Source organism: Oryctolagus cuniculus, chromosome 7 (assembly GCF_964237555.1).
Source record: "Oryctolagus cuniculus chromosome 7, mOryCun1.1, whole genome shotgun sequence".
In the NCBI taxonomy this organism is placed as follows: Eukaryota; Metazoa; Chordata; class Mammalia; order Lagomorpha; family Leporidae; genus Oryctolagus; species Oryctolagus cuniculus.
In genome coordinates this window covers 58,826,709-58,840,548 of record NC_091438.1, presented here as the reverse complement: position 1 = coordinate 58,840,548, position 13,840 = coordinate 58,826,709, and the positions used below count along the sequence as shown (strand labels likewise).

Genomic DNA, 13,840 nt, shown 5'->3' with positions numbered 1-13,840 from the left:
CAGCCCCGTTGCAGGCTTGTGCACCCTCCAGTTGACTAGTGCCACACCAACGACCTGGTTGCTTGCAGCCCAGCCTCTCTGTCTCCAAAATGTTGCATCAGGGGCCGGCCCTGTGGCGTAGTGGATAAAGCCGCCGCCTGCAGTGCTGTTATCCCATATGGGTGTTGGTTCCAGTCCCAGCTGCTCCACTTCCAATCCAGCTCTCTGCTATGGCCTGGAAAAGCAGTGGAATTTGGCCCAAGTCCTTGGGCCCCTGTACCCACATGGGAAGACCAGGAAGAGGCTCCTGGCTCCTGGCTTCGGATCGGTGCAGCTGATCATAGAGCATCCGACTGCTCTACGACTCACCGGCCATGCCAGCCTTCTGCTCCTCAGTCCACGGCTGATGGCGACCTGCGCGCTCACCAATTCAGGGTCTCGGCCATCCCCCAGGTTTGCCACTTGTCCTGCAACCACCTTACCCACCCAAACTTTTTTTTTTCCTCCATGATTCTCACCTAATTCTTCTTTAACTGATGAAATTGCACTCACCCTTTGAGGCCTGAAAAGTCCCTGGTCCCCAGCCCCAGCACAATGATCCCTCCCTCCTTCTCCCCAAGCACTCCTCTGTAGCACACGCGCACACGACTTGCTGCGCGCTTACGTGTTCATAGGCTGTCTCCGCACCTGGATTCTGAACAAAGGTGCCCCCCCACACACACAGGGATCATCCTTTTGGTTTGTATTCCAATTTGCAGCATCGCATAGGCATGGAATTACTTAAATAACTCCTACCTGGCCCAGCACTGAGTCCTCTGCAGGCGCTCAGCAAAGACTTGCTGAGCAGGTGAAGTTAATCTGACATCAGTACATCACCCATGGTGTAGGCAGGTATGTAAAAAAAAAAAAAGCAATTGTCACACACACACACACACACACACACACACACACACGATGTTCAGAGGACATTATTTTTAAATGGGAAACTTCCCTTCTTGGGAAATCAAGGACAAAGAGGCTGAACATCCAAGCAGAACTTTGAACTTTCTCCTAGGACACACTATTTTAGGACCCTAGAGAATTCCTCTTTAAAAGAGAACTATCCCTCCTTGACACATTATTTTAAAAAATTAGAAAGTAGCATGAACTCAAAATTGTTAAGGGATAAAAATATTATGTTTCCAAGGGAAACAATCTTATTGCACTAAGCACAAGGAAGACATATCTAATCTGGAATTAATAAATGTTAAAGAAAACTAAGGCAACGTCATTGGCAACATGAGACACATGGAGGGCAGGATAGCCAGAGTGATAGTAGGTGTGATCTTTCTGGCGGAGCCACTTTGATTACTGTTCATTTATTCAAGGAGATTTATTTTTCTCCCTGAGCCCTCTCCACCACAATAGTCCTCTGTTTTGTTTAAATACTTTCCTCAAACACCTAAGCTTTTAAGATTTCAGACCATTTGTTTGCTATTTAATAGCTCATATGGCATTTTCACAATTTTTAAAAGAATGTTGGGTCAGAAAACCAAGCACATCAGGATGATGTGGACAGTATCAGCCACTAAAAATACACTTCCTGTAAGATGCGGAGAACTGCCTCGCTTTCACGGAGAAGCACAGTTTATCCTCCTAGAACTGGATCTCTTATCAAGTACATATTACGGACGAGACACTGAGCCTGGATTGGAGTCCTGGCTCTGCTTCTGATTCCAGTTTCCTGGTACTGTGCACCCCGACAGCCGCAAGTGATGGCTCAAGTAGGCACGAGACTTCCCCCGGTGAGCTGTCTCTTCTGAAACTTCACTCTTCCCCTACAACTCCCTCCACAGCCCCCAGCTTCCTCCCTCAGTGCTGTGCCGAGTTCTTCACCAGATCCACGGAGGCCACCTGCATGGGAGACCCAGATTGAGTTCCAACGCTCCTGGCTTTGGCCTGGTCCAGTCCTAGCTGTTGCAGGCATTTGGGGAGTAAGCCAACAGATGCAAGAGCTTTCTCTGTCTTTCTCTCTCTCTCTCTTCCCTCTCTCGCATCTCTCTTTCAAATAAAAATAGATTTTTTTAAAGACTCTTATCCATTGATTTGAGAGGTAGAGTTACAGACAGAGAGAGAGAGAGAGAGAGAGAGAAAGGTCCTCCCTCCGTTGGTTCACTCCCCAGATGGCCGCAACGGCTGGAGCTGTGCTGATCCAAAGCCAGGAGCCAGGTGCTTCTTCCTGGTTTCCCACATGGGTGCAGGGGCCCAAGCACTTGGGCCATCCTCCACTGCCTTCCCAGGCCACAGCAAAGAGCTGGATCGGAAGAGGCGCAGCCGGGACTAGAACCAGTGCGCATATGGGATACTGGCACTGCAGGAGGATTAACCTACTGTGCCACAGCACCGGCCCCCAAAATAGATTTTCTTAACACATCAAGTTTGCCATATATGGCACGAGGCTTTGATCTGGGAAGTTCGTCACTCACTCCTTTCACGTATCTACAGAAATCGTGTGGTCTTCCTCTCGCCAGGCGCATTGTCTTGGTGCCACACGTCTGCCTGTGACTAACGGCTCTCAGCAGAACACGAGGAGGAGGTTCCTGGTGAGGGCGTCCCTCTCTTCTGTTGTGGTTGCTGAATCACCCCACTTCCCGTGTCTGGCCCTTCAGGGTAGCCACCTACCACTACTCACTTGGTTCTAAACGCCTTTGTTCATCTTTGATGTCCCAGGAACCAAGCCCACTGGGTCTCCTTTGGCTTCAGAGTCATGCTGTGTACAAAACAATCCCAGCATCTACAGTCATCGAACGGCATTGGGAGAAACATTCTCAGGAACTCGGGACTACCGTTTCAGCAGGCGTATTTCTGTCTAAATGTACTGGAGAATAAAAGGGTTCCCAGGGCCTCTGGCGTGCCTCCAGCAAAGGACTGCTACACCCCAGAGGAATTGGATTGTTGCCCAGTGAGTGGCCTTTGGAGTGACCTGAACTTTATATACTGTTCTGAATAGATGCCCTGTGGCATCAGGCAGCAGGGGAATTTTCGAAGGCTGCTCTATGGAAGTCATCTGATACTTATGTTCCCTTGCAAGGGGTCAGATATGCTACCCTCCAGCAAGCCTGGTCCCCAGACCTGGTACTAGAGGACCTCTCCCATTTGAACTTCCCTTGGCCAATGGCACTGATATCCCACCCTTAGCAGCAGACTCTTGCCTGGGAGACCTCGTATTCCCTTCAATTAGGTTTAACAGATGTTATCTGTATGCCAGATCTTGTGTTTAGCTACTGTGAATTAAAAAGAAAAACAAGAATAGGAAAAGGAGAAGGAAAAGACCTGGTTCTTGCGTGAAGAGCTCACAGACCATTGCTGTGGGTTGTCATCAAACAGCCTGGCAGCCTGGGCGCCACTGGAACTCAGAAGAGAGGGGCCCAAGCTGGGAGCCAGGAGCTCAGTCCAGGTCTCCCATGTGAGTGGCTGACACCAAATGCCTTGAGCCATCACTAGGGCCTACCAGGTCTGCATCAGCAGGAAGGTGGAATCAAAGGCAGGAATCGAAAGCTGGGAGCTGAACCTAGGGCCTCTGATGTGAGATGCAGGTGTCAAGCCCTGTGCTAAATGCCTACTCCGAGACGGTGAATTTTTGTAAGGCCTGTGTCACCAAGACCACAGGTCACTCCACAAGTATTCCCTTATCTAAACGATAACATCTCTTTCAAGGGGTTTAACTTGGGACGAGGCAAAGGAGAAGCAGCCATGGCTCCCTCTCCTGTGGGTGAAAGGGCTGTGCGCGCTGAGAGGAAGAGCACCAGGAAGCTGCCTGGTGGCCTCCGGTGGATCTGGTGAAGAACTCGGCACAGCACTGAGGGAGGAAGCTGGGGGCTGTGGAGGGAGTTGTAGGGGAAGAGTGAAGTTTCAGAAGAGACAGCTGACCGGGGGAAGTCTCGTGCCTACTCCATGGCCGCACAGCCATTTGAATGCCTTTTCTCCTGTGTGTTTGTTTTTGTTTTTGTTTTTGTTTTAAGTTTTATTTATTTGTTTGAAAGTCAAGAGTTACAAAAGAGAGAATAAGAGATGGGGGCAGGGGAGAGAGAGAGAGAGAGAGAGAGAGAGAGAGAGAGAGAGAGAATCTTCCAGCCACTGGTTTACTCCCTAGATGGCTGCAACAGCCAGGGCTGGGCCAGGCCAATGCCAGGAGCCAAGAGCTTCACCTGGGTCTCCCATGTGGGTGTAGCGGCCCAAGCACTTGGGCCATCTTCCATTGCTTTTCACAGGCCAATACAAGGGGGCTTGATTGGAAGTAGAGCAGCCTAGCCAGCGCCGCGGCTCACTATGCTAATCCTCTGCCTTGTGGCGCCGGCACCCCAGGTTCTAGTCCCGGTCAGGGTGCCAGATCCTGTCCTGGTTGCTTCTCTTCCAGGCCAGCTCTCTGCTGTGGCCCGGGAGTACAGTGGAGGATGGCCCAGGTCCTTGGGCCCTGCACCCGCATGGGAGACCAGGAGGAAGCACCTGGCTCCTGGCTTCGGATCAGCGCAGCGCAGGCCATAGAGCAGCCAAGACACAAATCAACACCCATAGGAAAGCTGGTATCGCAGGTGGTAGCATTAACAGCTCCACACCACGATGTTGGCCTCCTCTCTCGTGTTTTTATTGTGAAGGGGGCATTGCGCTTTTCTGTCAACTTCCTGTATCAGACATAGTTGTCTACTTCCAGATCAGTTCCTACCTTCAAAAGTTGCCATGTCTAGTTCTTTCAGTAACCATAGATAATAAATGAATAAATAAAGCTTTTCCTAGCTTCTGATAGCCCTGAGAGCATCCATTTCAATTCCTGGGCCTCTGAAGACTTGGAACACTCAACAGAACACCTAACCCGACTCCCGCAATATCTTACCCAAGTTTCACTTGCAGATTTCTGTTTCTTTTGCTGGAAACTTCTGGACTTTGTTCAAGGAGAAATGCAGCCAGGCTTGCTGCAATGCCAGGCAAGAAACTACGCGAAGGAGCTGTGGTTGGCGGCCCCTTCACAAGCTCAGCTCCCTCCTGATAAAAGAAGACAGAAAAGCCAGCACGTGAAATGCAACGAGAAGTTGAAATCAAAAGCCTGTTTGTACATTGTCCCACGGGTTATAGTATCTAGACCAAGTCCAGAGGAGTTCTTTTCTCCTAAACTCACACAGCAGAGGTGAGAGTCCTTTGGTAACCCGGATGTGAAATGTCGACTTGTGTGGATCTTTTCACGGATGAACCCCAAATCCTCAGACGAAAGTAGTTCTATGTGAACTCAGTTGTCTGTGTTTTGTGAACCTTTCGTTCCCAAGGAAGAGTCACTGCCAAAAGGGACAAACTGTCCTCCCTGTTCTCACTGCAATACCTTCTCCCACCCCTTCTCCACACAGCAAGCGGGGCAGGCTCTTAGAAACACACCTGGACCACGTCTTCTGCTCACACCTCCTGGAGCGGGGTGGGGTGTGGTGGAATGAGAAGGTGAGAAGGTCATGCCAAGATGGCTGCTGAGGTGAGAAGGTCATGCCAAGATGGCCACTGACAACAGAAACTGCCTGGCAACAGGCATGATTGGATGGCTTCGGAAACCACATGACAACAGAGCCTGACTGGCAACAGGCTATGATTGGATGGCTTTGGAAACTGCCTGGCAACAGGCTGTGATTGGTTAGGGAATAGACCGCCCCTTGACCAGATTGGCTGCCTTGGCTATCTAAGCAGCTGTAGCAACTGAAATAAATGAGTCTGAGGGCTGCTAGCCTCTGGCCCGCTTTCACCCGACTCCCGGGGTCTGTGTGGTGGCTCCGTGCCTCTTGCCCCCACCACGCTCCTCTTCTCAGAACGAATCCTCTCAGAAGAAATCAACTTCAACAGTGGGGTTGGGGGGACTATCACTGGAATGTTAACACACTCACTTCTCGGTGCCATGAGGCTTTGGGAAAATGAAAGGTGGGTTTCTCTCCTTGCCAGACCTGGCTCTGCCTTGAGCAGGAGAGGGAAGAAGCCCCACTACAGATAGAGAAACTTCAAATGGAAATCGAGTTCCCCCTGTTCCTTTCTGTGTCATCCCTTCGTCCTGCCCCCAGGGTGGCCATTTGTCAAGCTGGTGCAAGTTTTCCTTATTTAAAGCTCTGGGCCTTCGCAGACAGAGAATTGGCTATGACCTCCAAAGAAAGGGCCGTGTTTTCAGGGAATGTCCCACACTCCTAACCCCTATCATAATCTATGCTGAGGGGTCCTAAGTTCTATTTCCAGTCTTGAATTCTCACCAGACACCTGTGTGAGGTCATAATTACCAACCAAATAAAGTCTCCAAGTTGAAGCCAACATATTGAAAGTGAGATTTGCCATTTGTCCTCAAGCATCAGGCGCCCCCTCTGACACTCTCCTCTCTGCGGTGGGATATCATTCTCTAAATTACCCAGCCATGGAAGCTCAAGCAGGGTCACTCATATTTGATTTACCCACTCTGTAAATTCAGGCCGGGGCTAGTGTCGCAGCGCAGAAGGTTAAGCTGCCACCTGCAACACTGGCAATCACATATGAGCATCAGGTGGAGTCTGGCTGCTCTACTTCCAATCAAGCTCCCTGCTGACGCATCTGGAAAGGCAGCGGAAGATGGCCCAAGTAGTTGGGTCCCTGTCACCCATGTGGGAGACTTGAATAGAACTCCTGGCTCCTGGCTTCTGCCTGCCCCAGCCCCAGCTGTTGGACCATTTGGGGAGTGAATCAATGGATGGAAGATCTCCCCCCACCCCATCACTGTGCCTTTCTAATAAATAAAATAAATCTTCAAAATAAAATAAATAATTTGAGGTCAAATCCTATAATACAAAATTCATCATTTTAGCAATTTTAAAGTGTACAATAATTTTTAGTATATTCTCAACGTTGTACTGCCATCATCACTATCTAATTCTAGAATATAGTTGGATCATGTTTCTTTAAAATCTACTGCCAATCTCTGACTTTAATTGGAGAGTTTAACCCATTTATATTTAATAAAGTTAACTGATGAGGAAGGAGTTAATTCCACCATTTTGCTGTTGTTTATACTTCTTGTCATTCCTCAATTTCTCCATTACTATTTTAATGAGTAATTTTCTAAGGTGCTATTTTAATTTCATTATCACTTCCTTTACTGTATATATTTTAGTTCTTTTCTTAGTAGTTTTCCTGAGAATTACAGTCAATGCCTTAATTTACTGCAATCTAATCCAGACTAATATTAAGTTAATTCATCAGTATATGATATTTTGCTCCAATGCAGCTCAGTTTCTTCGTCTTTTTGTAAGCTATTATTGCCACAGATTTCATCTGTATGTTTCACCAGTAACACAAGTTTATAAGTATTGTTTTATGCAGTTATATTTTAAATACATTTAAATATATTTTAAATTAGAAAAAAGAGAAGGCACACACAAAAAGTAGAGTAATACTATCTTTTATATTTATATACATAATTACCATTACTGACATTCTTTATTTCTTCTTGTGGATTTGAATTACCCTAGTATTCTCTGATTCCAGCCTACAGGGCTCTTTTTCATAATATTTTTAGGGTAGATTTGCTAACAACAAACTGTGTTTTGTTTTGTTTTTAATCTGAGAATGGCTTAATTTCTCCAATTCTGAAGAACATTTTTGCCATGTATATGTTTTGCTGCTGCTCTGGCCTCTGGTTTCTGATGAGAAGTCCATTCTCAATTTTATTAAACATCCCTTGTATGTGATGAATTGCTTCTTGTTGCTTTCAAGAGTCTCTCTGACTTGAATTTTCAACAGCCTGACTATTGTATCAATCAGCTTTCTGTCACTATAACAAATACCTGCAAAGTGCTACTTAGGAAAGAAGGCTTTCTTTCTTTTTTCCTAAGATTTATTTTATTTATTTGAAAGACAGAGTTACAGAGAGAGGTAGAGACAGAGAGAGAGGTCTTCCATCCTCTGGTTCACTCCCCAAATGGCCACAACTGCCAGAGCTGAGCCGGTCTCGAACATGGATGCAGGGGTCCAAGGACTTGGGCCATCTTCCACTGCTTTCCCAGGTGCATTATCAAGAAGCTGGATCAGAAGTAGAGCAGCTGGAACTCAAACTGGCAACTGTATGTGGGATGCCAGCACTGCAAGCCGGGGCTTTAGCTTGTTGTGCCACAGTGCCACACCTGGAAGGCTTGTTTTCAGCTCAGGGTTTTGGACACTCAGCCCAAGATCTGGCAACCCACCTAGCCTGACGACTGACAAGAGCAGTGCGTGGCAGAGCATGGGTAGTGGGAGGATTCCATGGTGAGGGAGGAGGCAGAGAGAGATGGTGATCTGGCTTATGTAACCAACCCTCTCTCAAGCAGTGTTCTGAAGGCAAGCCCCCAATGACATGAAGATCTCCCATAGGCCCACCTCCCAGACACCATAACTGGATCAGGCCTCCAACAGCAGTTCATCACCATTAACCATTAGCATAAGACTTAGTGGTTTAATTGGGGGAGCCAAATCATATTCAGACAATAAAAATATGAAGTGTCTGTGTGTGGCTCTCTCTCAGTTTGTTGTCTCCCTGAAGATGTGAACTAATATGATTTTTCATCAAATCTGGGAAATATGGGGACGTTATTTATTCAAATACTCTCTCTACTCCCTTCTATCTCTCCTTTCTTTTGGGAACTCATCATAACTTAGTTCACTTAACAGTGTCCCATCAGGGTCTTTTGCTCCATTCATTTTTCTTCATTCTTTTTCCTTTCAGTCCCTCAGGCTGGATAATCACAATTCATCTGTCCTCCGGTAACTGATTTCCCTGCCTCCTCGGATCTGCTATTGAGCTGCTCAAGTGAATTTTTCACTTAAATTACTATACTTTTCAATTCCAGAATTTCTACTTGGTTTCTTCTGGTAACTTCTATCTCTGTGTTGCTATTCTATTTGGTGAGGCAATGTAGGGTTTCCAATTTCTTGTTAGTTCCTTAGGAATGGCTTCCTTTAGGTCTCTGGACGTGTTTGGTAATACGTAATATGTCTGGACTATATTTGGTAAGTGCTATAGGTCTAGGCTTCTTCAAGAATACTTTCTTTAAAAAAAAAAAAAGTTTTAAGACCGGCGCCATGGCTCACTGGGCTGGTCCTCCACCTGTGGCGCCGGCACCCCTGGTTCTGGTCCCGGTTGCTCCTCTTCCAGTCCAGCTCTCTGCTGTGGCCCAGGAAGGCAGTGGAGGATGGCCCAGGTGCTTGGGCCCTGCACCCACGTGGGAGATCAGGAGGGGGCACCTGGCTCCTGGCTTCGGATCAGTGCAGCACGCCAGCTGTAGAAGCCATTTGGGGGGTGAACCAATGGAGGGAGGACCTTTCTCTCTGTCTCTCTCTCTCTAACTCTGCCTGTCAAAAAAAAAAAGTTTTAAAACTAATTTTATTTTTATTTATTTGAAAAGCAGAGAGAGAAGGGTGGGGAGAGAACTTTTTTATTTAATTTATTTACTTGGCAGGTAGAGTTACAGTGAGAGAGAGAGACAGAGAGAAAGGTCTTCCTTCCATTGGTTCACTCCCCAAATGGCTGCTATGGCCGGCGCTGCGCTGATCTGAAGCTAGGAGCCAGGCACTTCTTCCTGGTCTCCCATGCGGGTGCAGGGGCCCAAGCACTTGGCCCATCCTCCACTGCCCTCCTGGGCTGCAGCAGAAAGTGGGACTGGAAGAGGAGCAACCAAAACTAGAACCCGGTGCCCATATGGGATGCCGGCACTGCAGGCGGAGGATTAACCTAGTGAGGTACGGCGCTGGTAGAACTTCTATCAAATAGTTCACTCCTCAAAAGGCTGTAACATCTGGGGCTAAGCCAGACCAAAGCCAGGAGCCTGGAACTCCATCCAAATCTGCCATGTGGGTGGCAAGGACCCAGGTTCTAGAGCCATCACCTGCTGCTTCTGAGGATGTGGGTTATCAGAAATGTAGGTAAGAAGCAGAACCAGGTAAGAGAAACAGAACCAGGTGTTCAGACGTGGGATGCAGACATGCCAAGCACCATCTTAACCACTGCACAAATGCCCAACAGGTCTACAGACACTTTGAATCGATTGAATTTTCCCCTGTGAATGAGACACACTTTGCTTCTGTGCATGCCTCAGAATGTGTATGGAAAACTAGATGTTTTGAATATTTTAATTTAGCAACTCTGGAAATCAGATGCTACTCCCTCCACAGGCTTTGCTGCTTACTGTGAGAATTTGTTTAGTGACTTCTCCGGGATAATTTTGCAGAAAAGTCTGTATTCTTTGTCAAGTGCAGCCACTAAAGTCTGTTCTGTTAACTTAGTGGCCAGCTAGTGATTGGACGTATATTTTCTTAAAGCGCCTGAAACAAAAGATCTCTCCGTCTTTGCTAAGGGAGTCTGTTCTTTGTTAGAGCATGGGTTCAACACTCAGCCAGAGGGTTTAAAGCTCTGCCTTAGCCCTCACTTCTTGTTTGTGAAGATCAATCATAGGGAAAAGCTGGAGAGTTGATCCACTCTTTCTTGAACAGGTGGACAGCATTGAGGATGCAAATAGACTTTGGGATTCCCAGAAACGTCAGAGCTTGTTCCCCAAAGAATTTCATTCCCCAGCCTTTCCTCCCAAGGTATTTGGTTGACTCATAGCCATTGCCTCAGCAACAGAACCTAAAACACTTGCCTGTGCTTTCATCAAGTGGCCCAACGTAATGGGCGTAAAGGTTATGGAAGTTCTGAAGCAAAAGGAAACACCTTCTGCTGAGCTGATCAGTTAGGAAGTCACCAGACACATCCACTGAGGACCAGGACTTCCAAATGACATTCACTCTACTTCCCCTGTCACTGGTACTAAAATGCAGACTGTTGTGTTCAGGGTTACCAGTGAGCTGGGACAAGAGCAAGTGAAAATGCCACAAGCTTTGTTCTCCTACCAAGCTCCGGCTTTTTCCCGAATTCCCTGGGTTGTTGCAAGTTTCTAATGAGTTTCCAGGGTTCTTAAAAAATTGATTCTCATGTGTTTTTGTTTTGTTTTGTTTCAGTTTGGTTTTGCCTGATGGTTTGTGTTTTATGGAGAACTTGACTTTTAGTGTATTTTTTAAAATATATTTATTTATTTATTTATTTGAAAGTCAGAGTTACAGAGAGAGAGAGAAGTGGAGAGAGGGAGAGGTCTTCCATTCACTGGTTGACTCCCCAGATGGCCGCAATGGCCGGAGCTGCACCAATCCAAAGACAGGAGCCAGTAGCTTCTTCCAGGTCTCCCACGCAGGTGCAAGGGCCTAAGGATTTGGGCCACCTTCTACTGTTTTCCCAGGCCATAGCAAAGAGCTGGATCAGAAGTGGAGCAGCCAGGTCTCGAACCAGAGCCCATATGGGATGCCGGCATTGCAGGTGGTGACTTTACCAGCTATGCCACAGCACTGGCCATTAGCATATCTTTATTTAAAATTTCATTTATGTGAAAGACAAAGACAGACTAACAAAGAGCTCCCATCCACTGGTTTACTCTTTGAATACCAGCAACAGCCAGACCTGCATCAGGCCAAATCTGGAAGAAGGGAACTTAATCCAGGCCTCCCACATGAGTGGTTGGGACTCGAATACTTAATTCATCACCTGCTGCACCTGCTGAACACATTAGCAGAAAGCCTGAATTAAAAGCAGAGCTGAGACTTGCACCCAGACACTCTGATACAGGATATGGGTATCCCAATGCCAACATGAGCATCTTAACTACCCCAGCTTTTTGAATATCTTACTCCACTATTTTCGCTAAGATCACGACTCATCCTTTTTCTTTTCTCCATTATATCCAGAAATTCACCAAAGTCAGCCAACTTTCCTTTAGAAGTTTCCTTTGTCTGTTTTTCTATTAAGAAAAATAATGGTGGTGGCCGGCGCTGCGGCTCACTAGGCTAATCCTCCGCCTTGCGGCGCCAGCACACCGGGTTCTAGTCCCAGTTGGGGCACCGGATTCTGTCCCGGTTGCCCCTCTTCCAGGCCAGCTCTCTGCTGTGGCCAGGGAGTACAGTGGAGGATGGCCCAAGTGCTTGGTCCCTGCACCCCATGGGAGACCAGGAGAAGAACCTGGCTCCTGCCATTGGATCAGCATGGTACTCTGGCCGCGGCGACCATTGGAGGGTGAACCAACGGCAAAGGAAGACCTTTCTCTCTGTCTCTCTCTCTCACTGTCCACTCTGCCTGTCAAACAATAAAAAAATAAATAATGGTGGTGTAAGCAGCACCACCACCAGGTAGGCCTTGAGAGAGAATTCATCATACTAGTTAAAAACCAGAGATTCTCCACTCAGGTTGGTGTTGGAATCCCAACAACGTCACTTCCTATATGTATTGATTATAATTAGTTGGATAAAACTTTCTGTACCTCATTTTTACCATCCATAAATTGGGGTGATAAAAGTATCTATTTTTTTTAAAGATTCTTATTTGAAAGAGTTACAGAGAGAGAAATTCCACCCGCAGGTTCACTCCCCAAGTGGCTGCAACACAAGGCAGAACCAGGTCAAAGCCAGGAGCCAGGAGCTTCATCCAGGTCTCCCACTTGAGTGTCAGGGGTCCAAGCACTTGAGCCATCTTCCACTGGTTTTCCCAGGCCATTAACAGGAAGCTAGATCAGAAGTGGAGCAACTGGCACATGAACAGGTGCCCACACGGGATGCCAGCATGGCAGGCAGACGTTTTACCCGCTGCACTGCAGTTCCGGTCCCCAAGGTCTCTAGCGTTGTGGGGCTTATGTGGAATGTCCCCAGTACTTCAGATTCAGATTGCATTTCTCAGAGGATTTCTGATGGGAAACAAGTTTTCTTGAGTTTCTGATGTTTATCCCCATTTTGTAAGCAAAGGCACACATGGCCTTATTTTTAGACTCTGACACTCTCTCTGCAGAGTATGGAACAGGCTTATTCATTGACTAAGATGATAAAGAAGGCTTCCTCTGGGGCATAGGTCAGGCAGGTACTCTCGTAGCTCAGCTTGGAAGACTCGAGTTTCCTAGGCTCGGGGTTCCTCGGCTCTGGCAAAAACCCCTCCTCAGCCAGGACTCACTCTGCATCACCTCCGTGCAATGGAAGCAGCGAGGGGAGGGGATGTGAAACGGACATCCGTGCCGCTCGTTGTGTTCTGAGTAATAAAATGCTTGGTCACTATCCCGGGAGTCTCACGCCTTCTGCCAGTGTCCATGAAACAAAGGACTTTTCAGCTCCTAAACATGGCGCCACGGGTTCTGACAACTTCCATCCAGGTTGCTGTGGCCAATGTAGCTTCCTTAAACCTGATTTCCATCGGTTACATTCATTTGTCTGGACATCAGGCTCCTCCCTGCACACCCAGCTGAACGCCTGTTTGTTCCTGAGGAAGGCCTGCCCCCGGGCGAAGATTGTCACACAGGTTCTCCTGCACACGTTTCCACCTCTGGCACTGAGCCCCTCTCCGCCCCCTTGTTGTAATTCCTTCCCGTTTACTTTTTCTCCTACTTAGTCGATTCAAATCCGTTTTCAAAGACCTATTTCAGGTCCCAATCTGACAGCAAACTTTCCCATTCTCCACCCTTTCTGCAAACATCTGCTGTACTTGAGAACCTGTGCACAACACAGAGTTTGAGTCTGTGCTACCCTAGTTGTGTGATCCTGGCGTCATATGGGTATCACTGCTCCCCATTCTGATCATAAGCAGCCAGGAAGAGTGCTGGGCACAAAACAGAAACTGAGTAAGATTTACTGGAGTGGTTAAATGAGATGGGCTGAAGCCAGAGTTCTCCGATTCTGGCAGAGTGCCCTGGGGCATAGTGCTTTTTTCTGTGCCTCCATTTCTTCATCTTTAAGTTGGGAATAATGATAACAATAACACATGTCTTGCAGACCTGTGAGAACTGAGTTAATACACATA

General features: G+C 47.4%; 1 long non-coding RNA gene across 2 annotated transcripts in view; it reads right to left on the bottom strand.

Annotated features, from left to right (window-relative positions):
• Positions 1 to 13,840, bottom strand: part of LOC127493409 (uncharacterized) — a 56,167-nt gene that overhangs the window by 28,324 nt on the left and 14,003 nt on the right. Inside the window, exons 2-3 of one of the 2 annotated variants that reach the window (XR_007923507.1) lie at positions 4,850 to 4,998; positions 819 to 837 (exon numbers count right to left, since the gene is read on the bottom strand). This is a non-coding gene — a long non-coding RNA (uncharacterized lncRNA). Of the gene's footprint in view, positions 1 to 818; positions 838 to 4,849; positions 4,999 to 13,840 lie in introns of those variants that run through there. The other variant, XR_011390530.1, reaches the window with a different exon arrangement.